Consider the following 13,088-nt stretch of genomic DNA (forward strand, 5'->3'; position numbering starts at 1 on the left):
CGTCATTTTATCAATAACAAATCATAAACATATGTTGGGATGTGAAAAAAATAATAAAAAGTAATAAAAAAATATACAGTCTTTTGTACGAATTAGACAAAAATAAATAAAAAAATTCACCGAATTTATAAATATTAATCTACAATTTTATTATAAAAAACATGAAATCCTTTTTTTAGAATGAATTGATATGCAATTTGTGCAAAATAATGAATAAAAATATCTGTGTTTTATAATAGTGTCTAAAATTGACCCAAATTAACAACGTTAGGGGTAAAATTGCTCTTGACTATAAACGTTAGGGGTAAAATTGCACTATTTTAGACGTTAGGGGTAAAATTGCTCCTGACTCAAAACGTTAGGGGTATTTTTACACCTTAACCCATTTTTTTTTTGTTTTAAGATCCATGATATTTTTTTTGATAAAAGATCCATGATATTATATCCCTATTTTATTAGGTGCCCGCTATGGTTACTTTGTTTTTTACAAAGTACCGTTACTTGGTGTGTTTTCACCATTAGATGATGGAGTATAAAATCAATCCAATGGTGAAAACACACCAAGTAATGCTTACTTTGTAAAAAACAAAGTAAGCATAGCCTTCACCATTTTATTATCTCTTTGATTTAATAGTTTTGATTTTGAACATCAATATCAAGTGCTTTATTTAAATCAAATCTCCACAATCCACTCTTTATAGAATCTTTCTTGTAATTTAAGCAATAAAAAGATTTCGAGGAAATTAGCTTGACCATCTTCCATCAACACCATTAGATTGCTAACTCTTAACACAATTAAGAATCTTCACTTCATGATAGTAGGAATTCAAAAATCATCTCCTATATATATATATATATTAATTAGTGAAGTTTGTTCCAGAAAGGTGTTGAAGCTAAAGTCTTCGGACTCAGAAATTTTCGAGGTGGAAGAAGAAATCGCAGTGAGATGTCTAACAATAAAGCAGATGGTAAAAGCTGGATGCGCCGACGGTGAGATTCCAATCCCTACTGCTGACGCAAAGACGCTTTCGAAGGTGATTGAATGGTGTAGAAAACATTCAGGCGATCTGGGAAATAAAGAAGAATACATGGAATGGGAAAGTAAGTTATTCATGGATGTGAAGATAAAAGATGAGCTTTATTATATTATGGATGCTGCCCTTCATCTTGATCTGGAAGATTTGGTGGAGTGTTGTTGTCGTAAGGCTGCTGATGCGATGAAGAGTAAAACTCCCAATCAGATTCGGAAAACGTTTGGTATTAAGAATGATTTCACTCCTGAGGAGGAACAACAGATGATCAATAAGAGGTGGTGTGATCCATAGGACTAGCCTAGCTAAAAAAATTCTTTATATTTTCATTCATTTATTTTAATATTCAAAGATCAACAATTGAGTGGTTAAGATTAAATAATCCTTATTTTATAAACATTTAAAATTGCTTACGTACTTTGTTTTTTTTTTTTTTGCTTGGAGGGTTAATCAGGTTAATAAAATAAAGTAAATATTCATATTTATTTTCAAAGTAATTGTTGGATTTTGATGCTAATTGATGGGTGTAGCCTTATATATAAAAAATTTAACCTTTCAAATTGAATTGCTTTCATGATAATATTAATGTACTTTACCTTAATAACAATAAATTGAAACAAAGTGTAAATCTAATTGATAATAATATATATATATATATATAAATCTTGAACAAATCTCCTATAATAGCCGGCTAAACCCAGAAAACTATGAATATCTGTCATTGTAGTAGGTTTCTTCCAATTGGTGATTGCTTCTACCTTTTTAGGATCTACTTGAATTTCATCTTTGGACACTACATGTCCTAAAAAAGCCACACTTTCTATCCAAAACTCACATTTAGAGAACTTAGCATAAAGCTGATGTTCTCTCAAAGCATGCAATACCATTCTCAAATGGTTGGCGTGTTCCTCCTCGCTCCGTGAATATATCAAGATATCATCAATGAACACAATCATAAAGCGGTCTAAGAATGGTTTGAAGACCCTATTCATTAGATCCATAAAGGCCGCTGGTGCATTGGTTAAGCCAAACGACATTACCAAAAATTCATAATGGTCGTATCGTGTTCTGAATGTTGTCTTGGGTATATCTTCGCTCCTGATTCTCAACTGATGATACTCAGACCGCAAATCAATTTTAGAGAAGTGACACGCACCTTGCAATTGATCAAATAAATCATCAATTCGAGGAAGAGGGTATTTGTTACGGATTGTCACTTTATTCAACTGTCTATAATCAATGCAAAGCCGAAGTGATCCATCTTTTCTTAACAAACAACACTGGAGCATCCCAAGGAGACACTATAGACACGGAGCCATGTGATGAAAACCTTCTAAAGATGATTGGAAATATGATCAGAAATGGATCACGGAAAAATCCCTCGTTAGAAAACCAAAGTCAACCATTTTCCATTCAAAACCAAATTTCTTTAGAGCACCAAATAGAATTTTTGGATATCTTAGTGAGTCATGTCCCCCGAGAGTGTCATAACGCACTTTTCCGGGCTCAATTCAGAGGTCTAACAAAGCATATGTGATTAGTTGAAGTTTTCGGGTGAAATTCGAGATAAAATAGAAAATAACCTTAGTTCGGGTCAGTTTTAGACTTAGGTTATTAGATGCAAAAATGTCCGTCTCGTCGAAACGAGTCCAACAGAACAAGAATCGTCGAAATCGGAGGTCGTTAAGAGCATTTTCAGGACTGAATCCGGTGCGTGGTTGGTCACGCCAGCCACGTGCTGACACGTGGCAGACGTGCGTCAGAACTGATGCACGTCAGCCCTACTCTCTCTTTGCTGCTTTCCACATCAACTTTTTAGAAAAGTTGGACAGCATGTTGAGGAAGAGCACAATGTTGCTGATCAAGTTAATTTGCAACAAATTTTGAACCAAATGAATGCATACAACCGGCAAATGAATTTGCGGTTAGATGATATTGTTGAAAGCAACCAAGAGATGAGTTCACGAATCACCGAGGTAGATACCAATATCAATACTTTGCAGCAAGAGCACAAGTCTACCCGACGTCAGATGTTATCATTTTTCCATCGTCAAAACATTGTGACAACACCGTCTCCACCGGATTCACTTTCACAAGAATAGGTTTTATCTTATCTTTTCTCAACTCATTTATCTCTTATCTTATTTTTATTTAAATTTGGTACAATGTTTCTATTATCTCTTATGTTTGGTACAATTTCAATTTTAATATCTTACGATCTGCGAATTCGTGAAATCATAGTTTTTTTTAATTTACCCTATTCATTATTAATTCTTCATTAAGTATATTAATAATAGAATTAATTGAGGAAAAAACAAACCATAACAATAGTCTTATTTTCAGTGATAATTTGTTTGTCATATTTCTTGGTTTTGTGGTGATAATTCAAACGTATATGGTTAGATTTTGACCCACAACTATGTTGTATCTTGGACAGAAATTGCTGAGCAAAATTTTGTGGTTTCATCAGGCCTCAAAATCTAACTATGTGTGTCTGAGCAAAATTTTCATGAGTCAAACTCCAACCCTATGTGTTGAATTATCACTAAGATGAACGAATCGAAACAGAAGTTCTGGAAGCTCCACAAAATCTGACACAGATGAAATTTTTAAAAAATCATGAAGTACTTATTTGTTTTGATTGAGCCAAAAATTCACTCTTATAGTAAGACTATATATATAAAAAATATATTTCCTCAGACAAGAACTAATTCACTTAACGAGAAATTAGTCTTATTCACATCAATAACAATTAAATATATACATTATTTATTTTTCACGTGTGAAAAGATTTATGAAATAAAATTTGGCAAAAAAGAATTTATTTTATTTAATTGAAGAACAAATATAATAAAATTATAATGAAGTGGTTATAGTATACCTTCAGATGAACGAAAAAATAAGATTTTGAGGACTCATGAAACCAGTCTCTTTAAGACATATTTTTCGCAATCGACCGTCTTCTAGGAAACAATAGAAGTTTGAGTTGAACTCTAACTGTGTCTAGAATTATCACTCGAAAAACCAAGAAACATGACAAATAAAATCGAAATAAAAATTTAAAGAGATGAATGAAACTTGGTTCAAAGGAAAAATTTCAGATGAATTATTATCTATTTCGAATGAATCAAATATTACCTTTACAGGAACACTATTGGAATTTTTTTTCCTCAATTAATTAATTCATTTTAATGCGAAATTAATATTATTGAATTAATTCTCGTTAATTGTGGTTAAAATCAGTATAACAAAAAAAATTATAAAATTAATAGTGAATATTAATTTCATTTAATTCCATTAATGAGATTTAGTTATTTAGTAATCATCATTCAACTTTTATATATTGAATGTTAGTTTTTTGTTTTTTTGAAAGAATATTGAATGTTAGTTTTTTTTTTTTTTACACATCAACATTTGTTGATGTGTTATTTTCATAAAGGATTTTGGTTTAAGTTTAAATAAATTCCATGTGGTTTGATGTTTTGACGATCTAGTACCTATGGTATTTTGGAACAAAAATAAGTCTGTTGTTGGCACCGTTAACAATTTTAGGTTGACTTTGCAATTTGATTGTTAACAACCTCAAATGAAAATTTTTAAGAATTTAATGATATTTTAAGTAACTTTAATTATTCAACCTTTTTACTTTTGAAGTCATTTAGGTGTTGTTTGGTGACGGGAGAGAAAATTAATGTTTAGGGAGAGAAAGCTCCAAAATGATGATTTTGAAAAATAAAAAATGTATTTCTATAGTAAATATGATACTAAAAACCCTAATTCTTGAAAATTTTCATTTTGAGGTCGTTATCGACCAAATTTTATAAAGTCACCCAAAATTGTTAACGATACCAACCACAGGGTTATTTTTGTTCTAAAAAAATACCGCATATACCAGATTGTCAAAACGTCAAATCACATGAGTTTTATTTGAACTTAAACCAAAATACTTTATAAAAATAACACATCAACAAATGTTGATGGGTCAAAAAAAACTAACATTCAATATATAAAAGTTGAATGATGATTACTTTTTTTTATTAACGGCTGGTTAACAAGATAAGCCATGGACATCCCAGCTAGGCTGGCACCCCCGAGCTAAACCCCGAACCCTTTATTAAAAGCCAAAGGCAAAAGAAGATTACAAAAGAAAACGAAACTGAACCATAAATTAGCAAAAGCGGTAAGCAAAGCCGCCCCTAACATCTCTAAAGTGCAAGGAAATACAAAAGCTGGGGACCGAGTCCCACCACTGAAAGTCCGCCGCAGTGCGGCCATAATTAGCCAAGGCGTCCGCCATGGTGTTGGCTTCTCGGTAGACATGAAAGACTACGCATTGCATTGAGTCCATAAGGGTGATACAGTGTAGCCATTCATGTCTGACCTGCCAGGGAACAGTGCGCGTTCGGGAACGAAGAACATGAACCGCAAATGTCGAATCACTCTCCAGCCATATCCGAGTCCATCCGCGATCAGCAGCCATATGAATTGCTCGAATGGCGACAGTTAGCTCCGCAATATAAGCGAACGGGCAGTCCAGCTGAAAGGCAAAAGCACCGAGCCAATGTCCATTCGACGATCTGAAAACCCCTCCACATCCCGCAGCAGCACGTGCAACTGAAGCGTCCGTGTTGATCTTGACCCAAGAAGCAAGAGGAGTCCGCCAATAAACCTGCAGAATTCACGGAGCCTTACTGTGCCGTCTAACCACTCCCAGTTCTCGAAGAATGTGCATCTCAACAGTAGAATTCCACATAGACCCGCTTTCTAAACTCGACGAGTTCTTTATCGCTCTCTAGATTCTTTGAAGAACTTCCTATGCGCGGCACCTCATCATCAAAAATTGCTTTATTACGGGTAATCTAAATGGCCCACACACTATTAACCACCGCTGAAGCCCATAACTCTCTCATCTGAGCACTAAAATGAAACCGGGCAGCAGCATCAAACAGCTCACGGACCGACGAAACCGAGTCAAACCGTCGACCAAACAGCAAGGTAATACCCTTCCAAACCTCCTGCGTAAACCAGCAATCAATAAAAACGTGATTTATCGACTCATTATCTCTTTGCCATAAAGGGCAGCTGTAGGTGCCGCGGCCTCGCCCGGGCGGACCGGGGGGTGGACACCGTTGACGACAGATGCTGTGATTGACGCCGAAAGCAACCAATCGCGGAATCAAGCTGCTCGGCAGGGCTGGAGCTCGGAGTATGGAAGAGTCACCACCCACGAATGGGAAATGAACACCGGTCCCTTGCGGGAGACCAGTGAGGATTCGGGAAACTTAGGTACGAGCCGAGAAGGCTAGCTCCTTTCCGGAGAAAGGCTACTAGGCACCCCGACATCGCCCGGTTATGAACCACCAGCCTCCTACTTAGCATGTTAGGCGCTAACGGACTAATCGCATATTTCTTTAAGTTTAAAATTCATTTGAAACCTTTTCTTTCTCGTTTTGAAAACCGTTTTGAGCATATATTATTGAAATCCATATTAGTAAAGAATCACCCATTTACATGAATTTAGAGTATATGGAAGAAAGAGGGAGGTAGAAGAAAGAATTAGTTTATTCACCACGTGAGTTATGCTTTGTATTATACATCAAATCTACACTAATCTCACTCTCAAAAAAATGAGTTTATTTACATGGTTCGTACCTTAATCGCCGTTGGAACGATTTAGGTACGTTTCAAAACCCGTTAATTTACATGATGTTCACTTGAATCGCCGTTGGAACGACTCGAGCGTTTGAAAGCGTGGAATAAGAAGTCTTAACCCAAAATCGTGATTAAGCATACAAGTCCATTTATTTTTGTACAAAACCGTTTAGTTAGGAAAACGATTCAAAACTCCATTATTTACAATGAAAACGATTTTAATTACAAAGTTCGCTTAATCCGCCATTGGAACGAATTAAGGTTTTAAAACGTGACGTTTAGAAAATGGTTTGAAATGGTAAAAAGCCTTTTATTTACACTTTAGAAATATCTAGAAAAAACTTTACTTTAAATAAGCAAGTTAAACTCTCTTTTTGTGATTTATTTCCCCTTTTTCATTCAATTAACCTTCATTTGCATAAGAATACAACAATTAATCAAATTAAATCCAAATTCACCCAACCAACATACTTTTAAAACATATATATATAGAAAGTTCAAAAGGAGAAGAAATGTACGTATTTATATAAACATACATTATGGTAAAAATAATAATAATACTTGTAGATCAAAAATAAGATAAGAAAAATAATAATGATATATATACAAGTTATTAATAAGTAAAAATGGTAATATATATAATACTAGATATGATACACTTTTATTCCAATTTAAAAACATGTAAAAATAATGGATAAAATTCATAAATAAGAAAACTATATTTAAGCCAAAATAGTTTTTATACATAATAAATATATAAAGAGTAACCCACCCAAAACAATAAAAGAAAAACATATATATATACATATAGTTTTACAAAACCAAATTAATGTAAATTATACCCAAATGTACAAAATACATAAATAATCATTAGTTAGACACCCCAAAAATAATTTTAATAAATATACTACATAGTTATATACATATATATATACAAGTCCAAATGTCAAAAAAGATGAGAAAGATGTTGAAAAAGGGATTTTTTAAGTTCCAGTAGCTTTACCGACGGAAAATCCGTCGGTAAACAGCCTTTAGTGACAGAAAATGGAGAATTACAGAATCAGTCCAACAGTTTCCAAATTTATTCAAACACTTTAAATCTACTCTATTCTATCATTTTGGGCCTCCGAACTACCCAAATTGGATCATAGTCTATAACGGAGACTCCTAAAACGATGTTTTATTTCAAAACGTTATTTAAAAATATTTTTAAAATCTATATTTACAACGTTTTAATCTCGAACTCCCCTTAAATCGGGTCACGGTTCGTGTTGGGACTTTAAAACGAGGTTTTTTATTTCAAAACAAAACAAAATTTTTATTTAATACGAGAATGGAATTAAATAAATACGGAATAAATAAGTGTGATAAATAAATAACTTAAAGCAATAAAAACTATAAACTAAATAAATAAAGGAAATAAATAAATAAATAAAACGAGTCTAGTCCTCGGATAATACCTCAAGATCGGTATTGACGGCTTGATCTCGGTCGATTCCACGAGTTATGATTTTTCGGTGTTTTTTCGTGTTTGGTAAATATTTAACTTTTGGAAATTTTCAAATTTTTTAGGAAAAAAAAAATTTGTTCCCAAAAAAATCATTTTCTCTCTCTAAAAAATGTTTTAGAGTGAGACGCTCCAAAAATCCCTCTCTCCTTGCATGAGGATCCGTGCCTTTTATAGGCACGGATCCCAAAGTTGGGCGTGCGCCCAACGGGGGGTTGGGCGGACGCCCAACGCACGTTGGGCGACGCCCAACATAAGTTGGGCGACACGCAACGTCGACTGGGCACGCGCGCCCAACTGCCGTTGGGCGTGCGCCTAGCGCTGTTGGGCGTGCGCCTAGCGCTGTTGGGCGCGCGCCCAACTGCCGTCGGGCGCGCGCTGGCCGCCGTCGGGCGCTCGCCCAACGCCGCTGGGCACTCGCGAGCCGTCTATTTGACGACACGCAATCCCTCCGGACCCTTTCGTTGTTTTTTTATTTTTTTATTTTTTTATTATTGGAATCAACCGCTCTAACCGTCTGCCATGGGTTTTTATCACAGGTCCTCCGACTCGGTGTCTACAGTTGCCCCTACTTTCCTATTTTAACAGTGATGTGTGTGCTTTTTTGAAAAAAAAAACTTTTTCGCGAATGCGACACATGAAATGGAAAACATATTAAATTAAAAGACACATATAGAGTGGGAGGAGAAATACCTGATCTCCATGTCGCAAGTTCCTTGCTCGTCTTTAGTCCCTTCATCGACCGTCTTCCCCTAGCTTTTTCTAGCAACACTAGTTTCTAAATCAACCGCATGTAAGTGGCTCTTTCTAGCGACCCTAGGCTCTAAACCGACCGCAGGTAAAGTTTCTCTTTCTAGCGACCCTAGTCTCTACATCGACCGCAGGTAATATTGCTCTTTCTAGCGACCCTAGTCTCTACATCGACCGCAGGTAAAATTACTCTTTCTAGCGACCCTAGTCTCTACATCGACCGCAGGTAAAGTTGCTCTCTCTAGCGACCCTAGTCTCTACATCGACCGCAAGTAAAATTGCTCTTTCTAGCGACCCTAGTCTCTACATCGACCGCATGTAATATTGCTCTTTCTAGCGACCCTAGTCTTTAAATCGACCGCGGGTAATATTGCTCTTTCTAGCGACCCTAGTCTCTACATCGATCGCAGGTAAAATTGATCTTTCTAGTGACCCTAGTCTCTACATCGACCGCAGGTAAAGTTGCTCTCTCTAGCGACCCTAGTCTCTACATCGACCGAAGGTAAAATTGCTCTTTCTAGCGACCCTAGTCTCTACATCGACCGCAGGTAAAATTGCTCTTTCTAGCGACCCTAGTCTCTACATCGACCGCAGGTAAAATTGCTCTTTCTAACGACCCTAGTCTCTACATCGACCGCAGGTAATATTGCTCTTTCTAGCGACCCTAGTCTCTACATCGACCGCAGGTAAAGTTGCTCTTTCTAGCGACCCTAGTCTCTACATCGACCGCAGGTAAAGTTGCTCTCTCTAGCGACCCTAGTCTCTACATCGATCGCAGGTAAAATTGCTCTTTCTAGCGACCCTAGTCTCTACATCGACCGCAGGTAAAGTTGCTCTTTCTAGCGACCCTAGTCTCTACATCGACCGCAGGTAAAATTGCTCTTTCTAGCGATTTTGAATTTCGACGCACTGTCGTCTGTATTTTGACTGGAGCCATGGTCTCGCATACTGAAGTTGTGGATAGGAACGACCTTATCCCTTCGCCTGGAATCTTTTCGGGCTAAAAATTATTTTCCTGGTGACTGTTGTCTGTATCTTGACTGGACCACTGTTCTGTAAATTTTGACTGTCGTCTGGAGTCATCTCCCTGGACAATGGTCACTGCTTGGTAAAAACGCAGGCTGAAACGGACTGCGAATCGGAGGTTTGTGCACTTGGTAATTAATTATTTACTTTTTACTTTTACGTCACATCGTACCTTTTTCTCTTATTACGATCTTGCCATTTCTTACCCTTATAAAAGGGTGGTGGGGTTCATTTCCAACCCCACACCTTCTCTATCTTCTTCTCTTTCTCTCTCTAATCCTTTGAGCATTTTCACGATGGTGGCGAGCAGATACGATGGCACGAAGGGTATGGAGGTGGTCTTTGAGGACTTGGATAGTGTCGTCCCTTTCCAGAACCCTGCTTCTCATCTAAGTCGGACCAATGTCAACCGGGTAAGTACCTCTTTGCTTCTTATTTGTCAAGACTTCTAGGTTTTAGCAACCCCATTTGAACGTTATTTGCATACTAACATTTAAACCGCTTATGATTCCTTTAATTAGAAAACGCGAACTTTTCATGCATGTGAACGACACTTTATGATTTTTGGAAAGAATATGGACTTTATACATGTGAATAGCTGAAACAACGTGAATAGTGCACGTGAATAGTGAAATGACGTGAATAATGCACGTGAGTAGTAAAAACGTGAATAATGCACGTGAATAGTAAAACGTGAATAGTGCACGTGAATAGTAAAATGAAGTGAATAGTGAAACGTGAATAGTGCACATGAATAGTAAAATCGTGAATAGTAAAATCGTAAATAATGCACCTGGATAGTAAAAAAAAGCGAATAATACTAAACCACCTTTATCAAAACTTGAATTGGATTAGACTCCTCGCAAGCACGCGGGGGCGTGGAACCCCAAAGAATAACGAATTAAATTAAATCCTATAAGGACAATCCTACGAACGGAACTCTAAAGAATGACGATCTTAACGAAAAGAAATTTTTAAGTTAAATTTAAACGAAATTTAAAGAATAACTAGTTAAACTAAATTTCTATCAAACATATATAGAAGTGAGGCCTTTAAGGAATAATGACTCTAACTAAATCCCACTCTTATCTATACCGTTTCTTCTAGGTTATTGCCACCTCGGGATCCACCGAGGGCATCCACTCCTGGTACGCCTTGCTTCCTACGGCGGTCAGAGTCCGCGTGCGGGAGCTGGGCTTCGAGCCTTTTATTCTGGCGCTGCCACGTGCCAATGGCGTGTGTGACCGACGTGCCCTGCGTGCACTTTGCGAGAGGTGGGTGGACTCGACCCACACTTTCCACCTTCCGTTCGGGGAGATGACGATCTCACCCCCGGACTTTTCCCTACTGACCGGATTACGAGGTAGCGGCACTCCAGTCCCTCTTTATTACGATATGGTGCGTCTAGAGGTTGATCTTGACGAGATGGATGCTTTGATCGGTCTCGGAGTCTATACAGGCGTTAGATCTACCCCGTTGAAGTTCGTCACTACTTTTGGACTGCTGAGTCGTCGAGATTTTTGCGATCGAGATGATACGGACCGGGCTACACATAGCTTTCTCCTGTATGCTCTAGGCGAGACAGTTTTTCGTACTCAGAGTGGGACTATACACGCGGGCCTTATCCAGGCTTTCTGGGACCTAGATGCGGTGTCCTCCTACGATTGGGCCGGAGCTAGTTTGGCATACCTCTACCATTTCCTGGACTTGACTTGCCGGCAGCGCAAGGACTTCGGTGGTTATACTTTCGCCCTCCTGGTGCGTTTTCCATCCCTAGCTGGTCTTTTATTCTTTTCGTGACTCCCGCTTCTGACGCAGGTTTTTTATGAGCAGGTTTGGGCCTACGAGAGGAGGATTCTCCCGGGCGTCTGCGGGAGCAGTCCGCGTGGGGCTATGCTTCCGCTTATGGCGAGGTGGAGAGATTTTGCTTTGAGCGCCGAGAGGAGGCCGACAGTGGCACGGTTACTATCATGGATTGATACACGGAGCTTGGGATAGGTGAGCGTCTTCCGATTATGCTGGATTTTTATTTGTTCTTGTCTGATTTTCCTTGCATTTTAGATCTCTTTTGGATGGGACGACCTGGACTTCGGTCCTAATTACGCATATGTTACGCGCATCCAGAGACAGCAGTGCGTACTTACCGGCCCGTGCGTGCGGGCGTGGTATCTGGGTGATCGGAGCTTCACCGGGGTCGACGTCACTCATTGGACTCCGGGCGAGATCCCCGTATCCATGTTCGCGGTGAGGATTATGCCCCTACAGACGATACGTCGCGATCTGATTCGCCGATTAGCACCTCGGGACGTGTGGGACCACGTAGGGGGTTGCGCTTGCTATTTATCGACGCTCTTGACTCCGATGGTCCCTCCTGAGATCGTGATGGACGTGGATCCTGCGGATGACGTGTTTTCAGCGGCGGCTGTTGCGGGGATCTTTAGCCTTGAGGTGGTTCCGGTGAGCACTCGGTTTTGCTTATCCTTTATTCGTGAGATGGTTGGATGTGTTTATTTTGCTTTTGTTTGCAGGAGGGTTCCCTGAGGAGTGCCCGGACGTCGGATTTTTTCGATGATACCCGGGCCCGGACATCAGGAGCGTCGCCTGCGAGCGAGCCTTCATACTATGCATGTGAGTCCTCGGGTGCCATCCGACCTGAGCAGCTTTCCCTAGGCGTGCCCTTCCCCGCCCCTCAGAGAGAGTACTCAGTGATCCGCTATGGCGAGGCGGGCGTGGCCTATTCCGGCGTCGAGACTGCCCCTCCAGTCTTTACCTCGATGGTGTCGTTCGATCCCCTTGATGCCCTCCATACCTCGAGGGAGACGTGCACCGACTTTGTGGGATTATCTGATTACTTCCGGGAGCAGCTCGACCTGCGTTGTACCAGCCACCTGGTGAGTATTCTTATTCTATTATAGTGTAGTGAAATGTATGCATGTGATGCACATATGTATGTATAACTTCTGTTGTTGTCTCTTTTTTTGTTTTTTTTTTTTACAGAGTGATCTTCATGCTAATGATCAGCGATTCAGCGAGTCGCAGCGGGACACCGACGCTCGGGTTGGACACGTCTACCCGGAGAGGGATGCTAGCTGGGCGGATAGGATGCACATTGAGACAGAGGG

This window comes from Euphorbia lathyris, chromosome 10 (genome assembly GCF_963576675.1).
Source record: "Euphorbia lathyris chromosome 10, ddEupLath1.1, whole genome shotgun sequence".
NCBI lineage: Eukaryota > Viridiplantae > Streptophyta > Magnoliopsida > Malpighiales > Euphorbiaceae > Euphorbia > Euphorbia lathyris.